Source organism: Halictus rubicundus, chromosome 6 (assembly GCF_050948215.1).
Source record: "Halictus rubicundus isolate RS-2024b chromosome 6, iyHalRubi1_principal, whole genome shotgun sequence".
In the NCBI taxonomy this organism is placed as follows: Eukaryota; Metazoa; Arthropoda; class Insecta; order Hymenoptera; family Halictidae; genus Halictus; species Halictus rubicundus.
Window position 1 is genome coordinate 12,797,246 of NC_135154.1, and position 17,663 is coordinate 12,814,908.

At 40.0% G+C, this 17,663-nt stretch overlaps 1 protein-coding gene across 2 annotated transcripts in view; it reads right to left on the reverse strand.

The window, feature by feature from the left end:
- LOC143355276 (uncharacterized) overlaps positions 1 to 14,139 on the reverse strand; it is a 39,161-nt gene extending 25,022 nt beyond the window's left edge. For both annotated transcript variants that reach the window (XM_076789971.1, XM_076789970.1), the window contains exons 1-2: positions 13,847 to 14,139; positions 1,528 to 1,578 (exon numbers count right to left, since the gene is read on the reverse strand). The gene's annotated coding sequence lies outside the window, so the exon portion shown is untranslated. The remainder of the gene's footprint in view (positions 1 to 1,527; positions 1,579 to 13,846) is intronic.
- Between the last annotated feature and the right edge of the window lie 3,524 nt (positions 14,140 to 17,663).

Below are 17,663 nucleotides of genomic sequence, written 5' to 3' on the forward strand. Positions count from 1 at the left end.
AAAAAACAGTTCAATTTATTTAAAAGGGAAACTCGTTAGTCTATAACGATTCTTATTTAGAATACGTGCAAGGTAGACGAGGTTAATTGGATGAACGCTACGATAGTTATCTTGCCCTCCAATTTGAAAAATTCTATCTCAAGAATGACAGGACTAAAGTTCCTCGTCCCCAAGTTTATGGCATCTCGTTGTGTTCCAAACGACAGCAACGTCGTCCATAATTCGAATTTCCATGTAGTACACTTTAAAATATTTTTACAATATTCACCTTTCAATGCATATAAAAGAATATCGATCCTTCGAAATTGCGGAACCTGTGTGTCACGCTTTAAAGTTACGATTCCAAGTTTAGAGCTGCACAACTCGTTTTATTTAAGCGACTGCAATTTCAACAATAAATCGAACACCTTTAAAAACGCGTCAAAAAATATCGGTTCATCGAAAACGAAAAATATACAGGGTGTTTCACCTAACTCGTTCATCTAAAATATCTCGCTTGTTTTTTATGATAAAAAAAAGACGTCAGAGTAAAACATTAGTTGACTCAGAGGGAAAAATATTATGATAGGCAAAAAAATTTGTTCAAGGTTATATTCTTTGAGATTTCAAGTTCATCGAAGTTTTTTCAAATGGAATGATATATTTTCAATATTGTCAAGACGAATCCAACGACCTGTAATATTATGACCTTCACACGACCTTGAGTACACCATGAATTTTCTTCTACCATAAAAAACAAGCGAGATATTTTAGATGCTCGAGTTAGGTGCAACACCCTGTATACGACGATCCTTTAAAGTTGTGACTCCAAGCTTAGAGCTGCGTCACTGTTTCAGACCAGCCTATTACAATTCAAGCAGAAAATTTTTATTTTGCAAGATCCGATATCTACTTAGTAGTTTAGCCACATTTTCGGCAAAAATTCAAAGGAATTTCAGTTATGAATTTTAGGAAGAAATATAAAACAGTGGGGGGGGGCACATTACCACCCCTTCCTTCAGAAACGATTGACTTGTTGATACGAAGAAGCATGTACGAGCCCTTGAACGAGGTATTGCCGCAATTGTGTGGGCCACGCGTTCCTCATCCGATTCCGCGGAGGCATCTCCGACATGTTACTCGGAACCAAAAGAAATCGATAGCATCCGAAAGTAATTTTCCGATCGACGACAAGTTGCCAGTGCACCTGTTGTCGACTTGGCAACGTTAATGGGATTTATCGGGCACCTCGGTAAAAAGAAGGGGGAGAGGTGGGGGGAGGGGGGGGGGCAACTTGGCCGTTCTTACGCGGAAAAGTAGTTTCCTCATGCATGTCGAGCTGCTTAGCATATCCGAAAGGTATCGATTCCCTTTTAAAATGCGCGAGTACTTTGTGCTCGTTCGATAATAAACTCCCGGTTGGAGTGGACGGTGCTTCGAATCGCATCGTGGCTGGTGAAGCGTGCAAGATGGAAGGCAAACAGTCTTATTGCCTGAAATTTTAATAGAGAAATTTCCATCCCTGGTTTCCCCGTCGTCGTAACTCACCTAAAGTGGTCCTAGGAAAGGCGCTGCCAAGCATGGGGACGGTAGTTCGTTCTGGAAGCAAAGACAAAACGAAACGACAAGTAATTAATTCGCACTCTTTCTCTCTTATTCTCCCTCTCCTTCTCTCTCTCTCTCTCTCTTTCTATGAGGGACTGGGGAGGGGGCTGGAAAAAAAGTGGACGAGGGACACCGCGATTTACAAGGCAAATTCTGTCCAACTTTATATCAGCTTGCATCGATGCCACGCGTGTGTGTAAACCCACGCATGATTTGCATATTTCGTATAAAAAAGCTGTCCGTGCTTTCTGCATTTACCGCTGCAGTTAATGCTATAGTTGCGCGAGGTGACGCGGCCATCGTAGGATAGAACGCGTAAAAATATCGCCGGTATTTATGGTCGCATAGGGAACCTCTCCTCGCGACAAAGTTACGCGATTTTAAGGGACTTTGCGGTAATAAAAAGTTTTCTTGGGGGTCGCGTCGCAAACCCTAGAGTCACTGACATTTTTTGAACGTCGAACTGAAAATTCGGAAATTTCACCGTCCAAGGAACTTTTTAATAAGAAATGTATGATAAACTCAACACGGCAGTATAATATTTGGTACCAAAAATAGTAGTATCTGGAACGTCGTATAAAATTTAGGGCAATCGGTTATGTAATTTTCGGTATTTTATCTTCGTCAACGAGATAGGATCTCTAAACACGGCTTCATTACGGGTGAGATAAACCCGAGAAATACCTATATTAGAACTCCGGAAAAAATTGCTACGTTCAACAAGAAAGTAACTTGATTAGTAACCAGCAGATTTTTAAGCAAAATAAAAATGTCACGAATATGTTAGAAGTTTCATTTAAAAAATAACTCAAAACAATCCAGTTTCGTCACTAAATAAATATTGTCTCACTGGTATGCCGGTGTCATACATAACACAATGTACACGATATATAAAGTATAAAGTATTAGCCAATACACATATCCTAATAGTTTTCGACTCATCATTCAATAATCTGTCGAACTGAATGGTTGTGTCTCGACGGAACAGCGAAGCATCAGAGAAACTAATGAGGACATTGTACGCCCCGACGAAATAGCGAAACGTCAAAAAGCTAATGAACACATTGAACACACCCCACTCGATACCAAACAACTGTTGTTCAGAAACGTTTGTTTACAGAGCAAGCAGCTCGCCGTGTATTTTTATGTTTAAGTGGCTCAGTCAGCAAAGTGGTCGCCATCGCGATTGTCCCGAATTCTCGGCTGTCAAACGGTTCGCCGTAGTTTGCGCGGAAACAGGAGAATGCGTGCAATCACGGGCAAGAAAAACCGGTCCGCGTTAATTGACAAATTTGCCGTTCGCCGGAGGCCGAAACGAAAAACAAAAAGTACCGTGTGCTAATGAAGGGAAAACACGCGGCGGGCCCGTTTGGCTCTGTCGTCGAAACACGCTCGAACAAGCAACGCAAATAATGCTACTTTATCGGGGATCTAACAAAGACAACGATCATACTACTACCCGACGCTGGCGCAGCGTGCCGCGGACAGATGCGAAAGTTATCGCGAGGTGTTAACAAGATAAATTCGCGGCCGTTTTATACGGTGACGAGGCGACATACAATTACCCGGGTAATCGCGGAGACGTAAACGGGACAAATGGTAGTCTTAATGCGATTGCCGGATCATTTGTTCGTCGTGTGTACGTTTCGTTTAGCGCGGCACGCCTACACTTTCCGCCGATCGGCTTTCGGGATCAGAGAAATCGAATTTTGCGAATCGAATGCCCCGCTATCCATCGTTCCCCGTCATCGTGGCTTTTGTAATTTATACGTTTGCACGAGCGCTGACTTGGATGACGCACTGGATAAATTGTTGTCGGGTCTTTACGCATTTATGGGATTTGTATATTTCCAAGATAGTCCAGAAAACAGCAATAGCAGATTTATCTATTTTGATTATGACGAATTACTCCCTACTATGACGAATCGATTCGTTCATGAACAAAATTTATTCTTAACTCCTCAACATACACGTGTCGGATACATACACAACAATTTATCTACCGGAAGCCAATTTGTAGGGTTTTTAATAACTGCGGTGAACCAACAGGAAACTTGAAAGCCTTCTTTTACATAATAACACCATTGTTAGATTACGTTACAGAGATGACGTATTAGCAGACTGCGGACTTTGCGCAGTTATGGCAAAAATAAGTCGGAGCAATTTAAAACAGTAGAAACATTGTCAATGTGTTTTCAGCCTGTTAAGATTGTTAAAGAAGTAAAGAAACTATTCCCTGCAGTTGATGCCGACAATTTTGCATAAAAATCTACAGTTTAATAATTAGTCAAAATAAGCAAGTTCTCACTGCAGAAGCTCACTGTAAAGAGAAAAGTGGTTCACAGAAAAATGTGTTTAGTATTGCATTTTCTTATGAAATAAGGTGTGATTTTTGTTAATTTATCTTCAATGAATAATTTCTGGGATACAAAGCAAGCATGAAAGAAGCGGAATCTTCGACAGCCACTGTCGATAATTGCTCAATGGTTCTCGGCTTCCTAAGTGGCTTACAGCATTCAAACACCAGCCTATGTAAAGTGAACAATCCTCCTCTGCACACATTTCATGGGTTTTGTGGTTGATTTTTGCATTCGCCATACTGAATGACAAAAACCATTTGCACCCATTATCGAACGCTGCGGTTACAATGTAAGCCACAATTTGCCAAAACAGCATATTCAAACTTTCGTCGTCACGCTGAACTGAAATTCAATGTTGCAAACACTGCAACGTTGCCACGATATTCATACGTATTTGATAAGATCACTGAATGTACAGGAAAGGATGGAATTAGTCTCAAAACGAATCTATCCATGCAAAATGTTATAACAAGCCTCCGCATACAAATTCATGTTTTTGAGGATTAGTTCATGGAAACAAGAATTATGAAGGAGCTTACAATTTTCGTAAATTTTCGTAATTTTCTCGTTAGACGAGCAAGAGATACTAAATCCGTGTTGAAATTTGTTAAATGTTTTACTCGATTTAATTCTGTAGCAGTTACCATAAACGCATGGTAATCTGCAATTATTTTGCCAATGAGTTTCATCTATTTATTCGTGGTATTTTCTGATTAAAATGACACTAAACACGATATAATTTCAACTGTATTTAGTGGTTTAATTGACGGTATGTAGTGCGCCTTCGGTCGCGCGGTCCGTGTTTACAAACGCTATCCTTTTCTACGTGCGGTCGACGAGGTCACAAGAAAATAGTAGCCCTACACGATCTATGTCAGAGTACGGACCCGAGGATTGGGCTTAGATCAAGACTTGACTGTAGTAAACTAAAGCCCATTAAAATCTCAAGAATACGACGATTTTTACATATATAATTGTTTAATACTTACGAATGAGTACAAGATACAGCACAAATGCAGAAATTTAACTGTAATAATTGATGTATAACTATTTTGCTTGAATACAGAAATTGAAATCTTCTTTTACACAACACGAATTCCAGCATGAACATGAAACAAAACGGACGAATAATGTTTCCACGTATATAACGAACCCAATTCGTGCGCTGAAGAGTTGAACAAATTATTTTGACATTGTGGAATATCAGCAATTAACGATTCGGCAATCAGCGCGCTAATAAATATTCAACAGTGTTATTAGCCGCTTATGATAGTTCGCGGAAACAATACGCTGTTGTTATTCCACACGTGTACCGTGGGAAGTGTGCGTGAGAACTTATGGTCGGGCGTATGTGTGGCGTCTATAGTTTTCGAAAGTCGAGCGGAGTTTAAGTCGGTGGAGCGATCGAGTGGAACAATTATGGCCTCTTACCTCGCGAGACGTTGTACGTTGAACAGTGTACGCGCGCACAATGGGAAACACATCGGAGTGGGTGAAAAGGGTACATTGATTCGCGATAACATACTCCCCCCCCCCCCGCCGGTGCAATAATACTAACTCGGAGCCAGGTTCCGTGCAGATTTTTTTATAATTTATCGTTAACAGGAATGCACGCGCGATACACGCCGGTAAATCTTCGTGCGACGACACCTTCTCCGCGATCGACTGCAGATCCCCTGCGGATTTCGCAACCGGGAAAATCGGATTATCGTTTTCCTGGCGAAAAAGTTCAAAGCGAGCCGCTTCGATTGCGGATGCAACGATTTTCCCAGCGCGTCCTCGTACCTGACCAGCCAACTTCCTCAAAACACGATTGCATCTATCATAATAGATGAAACGGTATAGACTGCGGATTTTTATATATTTTTATATTGTATCATTTTATATATGAAATCAATGCTTTGCATCGATTTCAAGACACCAGAAACCAGGATGAGAAACGAGTTCAATTGATCGAGTAGAAAATTGTTTAGAGTGAGAGTAGCGTTACAATTAAGAGCCCGAAAGTAACCGTAAAATCAACGAACAAATTGATCTGTTTATTTAGTCGAAAAAGTAAAACAGGATGCCTGCGCTTAAGTGAATCGGCCTGCACTTTAATTTTCATAACTTTGTCTGGCAAAGAGAGAGTGCAGAGAGTAGAGACTAAACAGGGTTTACTTTATTGATCAAATACATCGCGTTTTATAGGAAGAAAACAGCAGAGTCTAACGAGGTAAAAACGCGAAAAAAAAGGTTTCCGTTCAACCTAATATCTCCGCGAGATTATATTTACGGGGGCGCAAGGAAATCAATGGGAATAAACTAGATGTTCGAGAAGGGTGGATTGAAATGAAAACAGCGTGCCTCCGTTTGCTGGACGGTTGCAATAAAAAGAATTACAGTGAAGTATGCTGCAGCAATGCTGGAATAAACGATTCTACAGCGAGCCGTCTTTATAAGTAAAATGAAAATACTGTGCTCGCTACCACCGTTTCTTCATGGTTGCTGCATTGATTAAAAGTACACCATTATGGAATATTAAAAAATTCGACAAAGAGAGCTCGTCGATTATCCGAATATCATACCGTACGTTATAGTCTTAAAGAATGGCGCGTTGCATTAATTTAACTTAACGTAACGAACTTCTTAATTAATCTGTTCTTATCTGTTAGCGGGAACACTCTATTTCCACTTCTGTGTGATTTTTATCGTGTCCATTAAGAGAACATTATTCACATTTTTCACATTTGCTGAATAAATGTCAGATAAATTCATTTTGTATCTTTCTGGCACCTACGTTTTTTACTGTAAATTGTTCCCGTTTAGATTGTTGTCTTGGCTGATTTATTAGGTAATAACGTCAATGCTTTGCGCTTCTGCGTCAAGCATGACTCCTACCTGTTTCTAAAAATGATTTCTAAAAATGTAGAAATAAGCTGTACCGTGTTTAGCTCAATATAATCGATAAAAGAAATTGTTTAAAATTCCAATCAATTGTCCTCTGAAGTGCATTTCAAATAAAACACTTCAAAGTAATAGGAAGTTGAAGAAGTTGAAAAAGAATTTGGAGTGCAAAGGGTTAATCTAGAACTTCTAGCTGGAACGAAGAGATGCTATAATGATCCAGGTCGTTGGGCTAATTAGCTCGTTCTGTCTAGCTTGTTCCGTATTAGGAGATTTGAATTTCAAGAAAATTCTGACAAAAAAAGTTCTGTTCAGTGTTCTGGTCTTGCTCCTTTGTGTAGAATAATTCGCTGTTACATTGCGATTTCAGAACGTCGTGAACGTGATACGTATTATGTCTGCTTTGTGTAAAGAGATATTGGATAATCCTATATAGTCTCTGTCTATTCTGCCGTATTCATAGCGCATCTGTAGATCACCTACATACAGGTACTATGCCAACTTCGTTTTATTGAACTGCATAAATCAATAAACTGAAGCAAGAGGCAGTAACTTCGCTATATGAATATACCTACATATACCGTGCACTTTCGTGAAACATCTTCTGGAATAGAAGAGGTGAGTTTACCTGAAAAAAGTACTAATCCGTTGCAATATATTTTTTAAAAACTTTTATACCGGTAGACACTGGCAGAACGCGATGAAAAATTATTTTAAAAAGACTGTGTATATTCTGTCTTCTGTGGTAGTGAGTGTGAGGTCTTTTCAAATAATTTTTAGTACATGTACTGTACATTTACTGCCACATAAAATACATACGTACAATTTTTAGGAAATGGTTGTTTTGATCGCGTTGCACAGGAGATCTATTGTATTCCTTTCTGCGCCATAATTCGCTATCTTATGAAAATATTTCCAAGATGAAACGTGATACATGTCTTATAATAAGCTATATTATACAGCCCAATAAATCTCGATTTTCCAGATTAATACAAGGCTATTATAATGCGTTTTATTATACTTCTCTTTCTCTAAAACTCTTTTAAATATACATTTTCATTAATACACACATTTTCATTTGTTGTAAATCTCTACTGAAAAAGTTCCGGAGATCGATATGTACGTTTTGAAATATTGCCCTATCTGAAAATATGATATAAATGTTGAATGGTTGCAACCGTATTATTATAAATCATACGGCTTTTTAAATTATCGTTCTACGCATGCTCGCGTGCAAAATTAATAGAGCACTCAATTTTCGCTGCAAAGCTGATATTTAAACTGTTATATCTCCGTAACAAAAAATCGTACAATAATAAACGAGGATTCATCTCGCAGCTAAAAATTTTGTATTTTCAGAATCTTCGGTAGTCTTCCTCGATTAAGTAGAAAGGGGGAAAAGTTCTGCATTATTTAGGACAAGAAGAAAAAACTGCTTCTATCAAAATTTTATCAAATTCAAATAACTGTGCAGACATTCCAAATTTTTTTCAGGATTTGAAAACAGGATGTTTGGATATTTTCCAGGTTTTTTTTCCACCACGGATTTGAAGATTGAAGCTTCCCCTTTACAACGAACCCCCAAAAGTTTATGTACGACACCTTTCGACTGTTTTATGCAACAGAAATGAGAAACAAAGGCCCTCGTACCTTATACTACTCTCAAGTCGACGGTACGACTTTCATTCAAAGCCACCAAAAAATCGTATACCTAGTTTTAGGAGGTCGTTGTTAAAGGGAAGCTTGCAAAAACATTTTCCAATGTTTCTAGGGATGTTTCAATTTTTACCATTTTCAGAACAACAGGCTTTTAGTTTCGCATTCGCTATACCGTGCAAAAATATTTTCACAAAAAATGAATCGCTAAAGCAGAGGCTCCAGCTTTAGAATGAGTCCAGGTTTAGGGCTACTATTAGGTCGTCCCATAAGTTCGTTCCATTTACTCTTGTACCATTCAAATTTTACAAATAAAATATGTAATCACCCTTTCATTCCACAACCTCTTCTGACCTTTTTGGCAAAGACATCCAATCACTATAAAATTTCTGCGGTTTTTCATTAAAATACTTTTCAATGGTAAACAATATAAACATATCCACGGAACGAACTTATGGGACGACAATTAGGGAACCTAGGGAACGAAATTATGTCGTGTTTAGTGTCATTTTAATCAGAAAAATACCACGAATAAGTTCGTCAAAGTCCCATAAAAAAATAACGTTCACGGCGACCGAGGCAGGTGGAGCTTCTTGATCCCTCGAGGGGTACGCCCCCCAGTGGAGGGGATAAGCAGACTGACTAAGATCGTGTAGCCCCGTTCAGCTGAGATCAATACTTTGCTGTAGATTTATTTCTTTGGACACATAATAGAAATTGCTAAAAACTAAGAAATTAATTTGGTTGTCGCCTCCCTCTCTCGTAATTGATGCAGACTAGTGAGATCATGGAAAAATCTGCCAGAAGGTAATTAAAGCTACCGGAGCAGATTATTCGTCATAATGTCCGCGAGGAACAGTGTCGGAACAGGTTTAAAGGGAATCGCGCGCAACTTTGCCGAACGTCCGCGAAGTTTGTTGGCCGTCGCGGGAGACCGTACACGGCGAATTCGGTTTATCAAGGCGGCGAAAACTTCGGCATACTTAATTTTCGTGGTCGCTGGCTCAAGAAAGTTTAAATTGAAGAAAAATAGGGGTCCCGCTCGCGCGGCGATACGTTGTTATCCTGTCGGACCCCTCGGCAACTTTCCCGATACAAAACGGGACCAAATTTAACTTTAATAAGTCAACGGAGACAGACACACCGGGGAGAAAAGAATTATCGTACGTTTCCCGAAAATTGTCTCGTCTCGCGGTTCCGCGAGCCACCGACAGTTTCAATCACAGTTGGTTGCTCGTTGTCGGAACGACGTTCAAGTATAGCTGCTCTGATCGTTAACACTTAGCACTCGAATGGCGACTGTGAGGCGCCACTAAAAATTGCTGTACCATTATTCCAAATATTTTTTATATTATTAAATTTGTTCGTATTTAATAAATTACTAAACACTTCAGTACCGTACGAGAAAATGGCACCATTTTTTTTATGTATAACATGAACAAAAATTATATAAAAGGGAAATATTCTAGGTCGGAAGGAATGCGAGTTTCGGGGTTAAAATAGCTTCGAGTGCAAAGGGTTAAACGTTGCAACGTCGCGCAGACTGGCAAAGCGGAAGGGATAGGGAATCTTTGCTCTCGAACGGTGAACGCCTCCGACGAAAGATTGTTGATCGAAGGGGCTCGATTATTCGAAACAACCGGTGTATCACTGTGCAGGAATAGGTTGCAATCGGCGAACCAGGTCAAACAAACAAGCATATCGGAACATGATCGTCGCAGATTCCCATGGAACTTTTGTGGAAACTATTTCACGTGGCTGTTTTTTATCTGTCGTCAGTCACGGAGGGGAAAAACAACCGTAAAAGAAGACGAGAGGTGGATTGTTTGATTCAGTATTCTGAAAACTAATAAAACTGACAAGTCAATCACTGTTGGTTTTCTAGTGTTTTTACTATTTAAGCATGTAGTAACTACTCGATCACTACCAACGTTCATAGATGCAGCATTTTATTAACCGTTTGCGCTCGAAGCTATTTCGACTCCAGAATGGAAATATTTTTGATACACGATACGCAAATAATATTTTTCATTTTGTTAATGCGAAATCGAATGTATTCTTTTAACTTTCAATAACTTTTCACAATTTAGCAAACGCGATGACATTTGGTGAGGTAGAATTTGCTTTGAATCATTTTTAGCGGCGAGGCAGTGGAAAGGGTTAAATACAACCATCCTGTTGCAGTAATAGCGATAACCGGAACCATATTCGAGAGAATCAATTTTTCCGAGCAAAATCAACGCGAAAGCGACCCGACGCGTTTACACGCATGATTCGAGGATGAATTGTGCAAGTTTCGCGGCGGTTTGCGGAACACGTACAAATCTCGCTGATCATTATACACGAGGCCATCGAGATCGACCGATTGAATTAAATTTGATCGCGAGCCCGTTTGTCATTCATGAACCGCGATACGCGAGTTCCTGTGTTGCGACATAATGAAAAATTAACGTTCAAATCAGCCACGCGTGATCAAAACGAGAAAGAGCTCCTTTGCTCCTCGCCGTCCAGCAAATCTCTGCACGCGTGCTTATGAATTATCGCTCGTTAACGATTCAATTTTCTTCCCGTTGGTTAGTACACTTTCGACGATGATTTTCCAGAAAATTGTCACGAGAGCTATTCTTGCATTTCGCCGTTCGTATAACGCGATCGAACAATAGAATAGACGACGGGGTCACTATGATATCGTTACATTGTTATCGGAATCCATTATCGTGTGCGTGTTTCTGTCGTAATTCACGTTGGATACATATCCGGCGAAGCAAAGGGTACAGGCTCGAGTCGTTGAATTCCATCGGTCAGCTTTTACTCCGTAATTAAAACGCATTACCAAGAGGGGAGAAACGAGAAATCTCGTTTTTCTATAAATTTCCGCGTTGCCAAGACGCGAAACGCGAAACGCGAAACGCGTTCACACAGGCGCACACGCGAAATTCCCTCGACGAATGCAGGTTAACGGTCACTGCTGTAACAGCAGAAACCGATTTGCTTTGTTGAACAGCTTACGTATAGCAACTCGGAGCGATACGGTCATGCAGGCGAGATAACTCGGCATACGTTATAAACTAATTTCAATTTTCGACCCTTTGAACTAGTACTGTGAACAAAAGTTAATGTGTAATCGTCCCACGCGATTGTTCCTCCCTCGCAACAAAAACTACTATTCTTATTACTTATTCTAAATTTTCAACACAAATGTATTTCAACCCCTATCCAACAGTCAGCCTTTCTGAAAATAAATTGCTTAAAAATATATATTTAGTAACAAATTATTATACATTTGAATGAGCACGGTGATCAGCTTATTCCTCACTTTCGATTCCTCATGCCCCCATATTATAAGGCATTTAGAAAGTTGCATATTAATCGTAATAACGCTCAAAATGGCTGACTACTAAAACAAACTATATAGAAGCTATATAGATAGAACTATATAGATAGTATAATGCAAACTATATAGAACATAATACAAATGAATTGTGTTTAAGAATCATAATGGAAGGCCCTCGTCCTAAACAATGTAAAAATTATATTATATACATATATCTATAAAGAATTCGTTTAATTTGCAAGACGAGTATTGGGATAAACTAATAAAAGAGAATACCGGGTAACTGTAATAAAATTAGTTCTTAAGGAGTATTTGATTCGTATCTTTTTATCTGACATCCTTCATATTGAAGAGGTGAAAACATCCCTCGAAGCTGGGGTGGGAAACATACTTGGTCGAATATCATGGGAACTGGCGGAACCAGAAGAAAGTTGTAAATGACAAAATTGTGTATTCTTGAATAAGGAATCCAGCTGTGCAAGCAGATTCCAGAAAACGTCATTCCTCAAAATATCGCCGAAGTTTGCTACCTGTTTGATTTTACGCTCGTAAGAAATTCGCCGCACAAAAATAATACGGAAAAAGTTGAACTGTAATAATTTTTTACAACGCAAAATCAGGAGTATCCGTATTTTATATTCGAGCATATTTATGCGCAAAAATATGTAGGAAAATTAATCAATATTATTAACATCTGACCACAAAGAAACAGTTTTTAAATGTATTAGTTAAACAAGTACAGTCTCCTGAAATATGTTTGCACAGTTTTGCAACTAGTAACGTTCTTCTAGGTCTCACAGTTTTTTAGTATAGTTCTCAGCCCCAAAAACTGTTTCCATCCCTCCAATGGAAATAATAGCAAATAATTTTGTCAGTACTTGACTAAAGTTTCCTAAAAATGTTATCCTTGTGGATAAAAATTTTGTTAATACTGCTTGCAATTTTTATATGAAACCATCAGCGGTCGGGAAACGTTTTATATCTGACAATTGATGTAACAAAAGTTTAACGAACGCGAGATACATATGTAAATGTAATAGCTAGTCATTAAAATGTGCCAGTCGTATGTACATTATCGGAGAAGTACCCGTCGGTAATGCGTTAAACCAATTTCGATGAAATATCGACACGATTATAATAATAGCAACAGTACGCAGATTTCAACCCTTGTCTTAAATTTTTCATTAACTCTTGTGCCACTACCCAAAGTTTCCTACCATGTTCAATAAATCAAACGTCTTTATTTTATATAGAAAATTGATCAAATATTGTTACCCCAAAGACGCAAAATAATACAAGAATTGTTCAATACATGGGAATTCCAACTTTCCAATTGTTAACCAGAGGCAATAAAATTTTTAAACAAATGTTCGCACCGGTCTCCCGGTTATTGTCGCGGGGGTTGAAAAGTTGCGAACCTACCAAAAATTTTGTTGATATCGCCGTAATTCAATCGAAAGTTTCGCTACGCGGGCTTCCACTCCAGCGATCGTGAAACACATTTGCCCCCAGCATATGTGTCAGTCGAGCATCCCCGAAAGCACTTCGAACAAAGCCAACGCTAAAGGAGAAAATCAAAATAGAACCGAACGAAGCGAGGCGAATTCGAGACGAGTCGGTTGCGTCTAACCTAATTGAAATCCGAAATCGATCTCTCGACAAAAAGACAACGAGTTTGCCATCGATAAAAATACGAACAGTGGGGGTGCTGAAATATAAATCAAGGTTAGAAAGAAACTCCACCTCGGAAAGTGGTTTGCTTTTCAATGAACGGTGTCCGCGCGATCGAGCGATTTTCTCTGTTTTCTTCTGCTTTTTTCGTTTTTAACTCGAGTATCCCCGACTGTTTATCGGTGAAAAGTCGATTCGAGAAATCGCACGGTGAAATCGACGGTGACATCGGATAGGGGTTCGGTGGATCGTGACAAGTACAGTGACCTCTCGAGGAAACGAGCGGACAGGGACGGAACGGTTGTTTCTGCGGGCACGTATACTCGCGGGACAAGCGAAATTCGAATTTACTCACCATTAAAATGCGACAGTGTCCGGCTGGGCCACATTTCCCGTGCGAGAGCGGTTTACCGGCATCTTCCTGACAGTCGTCGCTGTTCGTGCTCGTCTGCTTCATCGTTTCATCGCGGGTCACGTGACAGCACTGATAAGCGGCGAACGAGTATAAGGGTCGCGAGTTTTCAGTAAGGAATCGCGAGAAAACAAGGGAACCGAAACACCCACGGCCAGGATATCTTTATATACTTCGGTCCGCCGCGACGCTTATCGCGCTGTAAACGCTCGGTCACTGGCGCACGCTCCCAGGCCGAGCGCATCGATCGGAGCACCCTCTACCACCCGGCCCGCTGATTGGCCGGCCGACAGTGCGTGCGCAAGCGGCGCCGTTTGCGCACGCGCCTCGCACCCTTGAAAAACGGCGCCTTAAGGGGCTACTCCGCTTCGAACCCCACATTTTTTAAACATATTTACGAATTTTTCTTCAGAAAAACTACTAACCCTTCCGCATTCCGATTTCGCGTAAATATCTATGGATACTCGAGATATATAAATTATTTTCTTCGAGTCTACATACATATTTTCTTACGGAATGTGTTTTAACACTAGATGTACGGGACCCGTCAAAATGACGGATTCTAATATTTTTAATTTACCAATATTGAGATTGTAAAGATGCATCGATGAGGAATTATTTAACAAATTGATTTCCTTGGATACATTTCGCAATGTAAGGGTAAACGCTTCTCGCGAAGCAATGAAACACTTCTTGCGAAGGAATCGTTTTTCAAAATCATATAGAGCGTTGCTCAAATGTTTTCCCAGGTGTATCGGACCCGATTTCCTTGGATATACGTTATTAAAAAGATGGCCACAAATTTTGATAGATACGATCATGCTATTTTTGTAAAGTAATGTGAAATAGTCATTTTTAGTGTTCCGCAAACCTAGTGTTAAGGAGGCATTCTGCTTCGAACGTTGCAAGATTTCACCATTTTCATGAATTATTTTCAAATTGATGGTACGTCCAAGGTTAAAATTATTTTCTGTAGTTGACGTAGCTACTTCTTCCTAATGCAGAACAATCTTTTCATATAATTTTAATCACTTGTTTCTTGGTTCTATCTCGTCCGCAATAAATACACGTTCAAAAGTCATATCTTGCTGGCGTAGATGATCCGCGGTTTTGGAAAAACAAAAAATGGCGCCTAATACGAAACGGTTACGAACATAACACAAGTTTAATTTTAAGCGACAAAATATACGCAATCTTAACACGGCATAGCATTGCATAGCACAGCATAGTATACAATAGTACAGCATAGTGCAGCATACTACAGCATAACGTACATTGCATAGCTTATTGTTAGCTTAGCTTGTCGGTGGATTCCTTCTCCATTACTCTGTAAGCAAATTACACATTCAGTTTCTTTAGGGGCAACATCCGGTAGAACGACGACAAGCTTTGAATACCTTGTAAGGTCTAAATTCATTTTGTTGTTTATGTTTCTTTATTTCTTAAAATTCACTAGTTTTATTAGACTCTTGCTACCGTCAATTTTTCACGGGTAAAATATTTCGTTCGATCGTTTAATAAAATAATAGTGTCCAGTATTAACCCCTTGCACTATTATTTATTTTATACTATTTTTAATTTTTACTTTGACCATCTCCAATGGTTTCATATCGACAACAAACAAACTGCAGATTTATTTCGATATAAATAAAATTAATATCGACATTATAATCCAAGGGGTTGATACTCTTATGTTAGGTGCAAACATAAATTCTTTCCTACTTTTTTGACATCTATTGTACACCGCCATGGTATTCAGTATCATGAAACATGTCCGTGCAGCGTGAACTGGTTTAAACCATGATTTTGTTGAACGATGTTGCAGCAACATGAAAAAACAATAATTGAATGGAGCCATATTGGAATCAGGCCAATAGATAGTATGACGGAAGACTTCTTAACTCAAGGAGAAGACATGCTTTGTCACTATCGCTGCATTTTTTAATAAAAATCGATTGACGTTCACCTTAACCATAGGATGACCTTTCTCGCTCCACTTCGTGGTTTAACCGTCATACGCTCGTCGGAAATAGTTGCATATAAAAGCCTACGTTAATATTTCACCGATTTTTATTTTACGCTTTAGAATAACGAACTAAAAAAGTCTTCTATTATATCTTAGCAGAAGAAGAAAATTTACACATACCTTATGCCTATATATTTTTCAATTGCTGTATCGACAACAACAAAATGAAATTCTATTTCGGTTTAAAGTGCAAGGAGTTAATTTTATTAACTGTTATGACGGTGTCCTAATGAGAGAATTTTTCCATTTGAATAGCTGTGTTTAACATGGAGAAAGTACTTATATTTTTAGTCTTTATAATAATATTTAAAAACGATTTCCGAAACGTACTACGTCTAGCATGTGCTCGAAACGACTTTGACATCTGAAACGTACTCTTCGCTGGGTTCCGACGTCTGGGTTCATTCGAATCCAGAGACCAACAAACGGAATCAGATATTACCGCATGCTTCAAGTGGGCCGCCATGATTGCGTGCACCTACCAACAAGCAATTACATATGCTTGTACACACGACGACGCAGCTCGTAGCCGCGAACAAACGCTCGAAAATTTTCGACAACAGTCACGTAGATATGTGCCGATGAAAATTCCTCCTATCGAACTTCCTGACAGTTATTCGCGGAAACATTTCGAATAAAGTTTCATTCCCGGAACGGTTCCCCGGCGTTTCCGGCAATCAGGATCGGCACGGTTACGCAAATGTTAGGTTGTTACTTGTTGCCCGCGAACTATTCTATGCGAGCCGGCCATTCGAACGGCGCCGTGTATCCTTGTAAATAGAAAATGTTTATCGTTACGTACCGCGCCGGGCTGATTAAAATGGAATACGTAACCCAGGAAGCTCATCCTCATCGTTGCACGTTTACCGAGTCTTGAAGTTTTCAAATACCGTTAGGTCGCGTGTAAAACGTACCGTCCTCGCAATACTGACCGGTGCCAGGTCCGCGCGGACACGTTGTATCTCCGTTGCGCAATCGTTTCGCACTAATTACAAGTTTCTAGCGTCGAGATTATTAATTCTTTAATGCCTAGTAGTCTACACGCGTTCGGTCACTTGTTGCTCTAAAGCAGGCACCCAGCGACGAGCGCTCTCCTGGAGTTTCGGGTTTGCCACGGAAGCAATGCTTCAGAGCAAAGGGGATATCGGTGGTCGCTTGATAAAGACCCGCTTTGGGGGCTCTAGGGCCGAGTAATTGTCACAAGTGCGTTCTTCTCGCTGCGGTTGCATTCGGGAATAGTGGGGGACACATTTAGTCGTAACTGACGAATAGTTATCGAGTAGCCTATACATAGCTCTTTGTCTGCGCATATAGGCGTGGCTTCGTAGCTCTCAGTTCCGACTTGTGACTCGCGGGTCACATTTGTGAAGTAGCTCTGTCTTTCTCCCTCTCTCATCCGCGCGACGAAGGGGGTCTAAAGTCCTAATTAAGGGCACGTGGACCGCTATTAGCGGGGCACCGATTGGCTATGAGTAGCTCTGCTCTGGAACATTATTACATAGACACACCTTGGTCGTGCCTGGCGAGTAGTTATCGAGCAGCCTCTAGATCCTTCTCTGCACAGAGTGTCCCGAGTGGGCGTGGTTTTGTAGCTCTCTCGACAGAGCTGTGCCCCAGGCCCGCCTGCTCTAGGACTATCGAATACTGAGACTCTATAAACGACATGTACCGTGGTGAGATAAGATGATGGAAGGGATGAGGAAAGGAATGGAGGGGACACATTTAGTCTGGCAG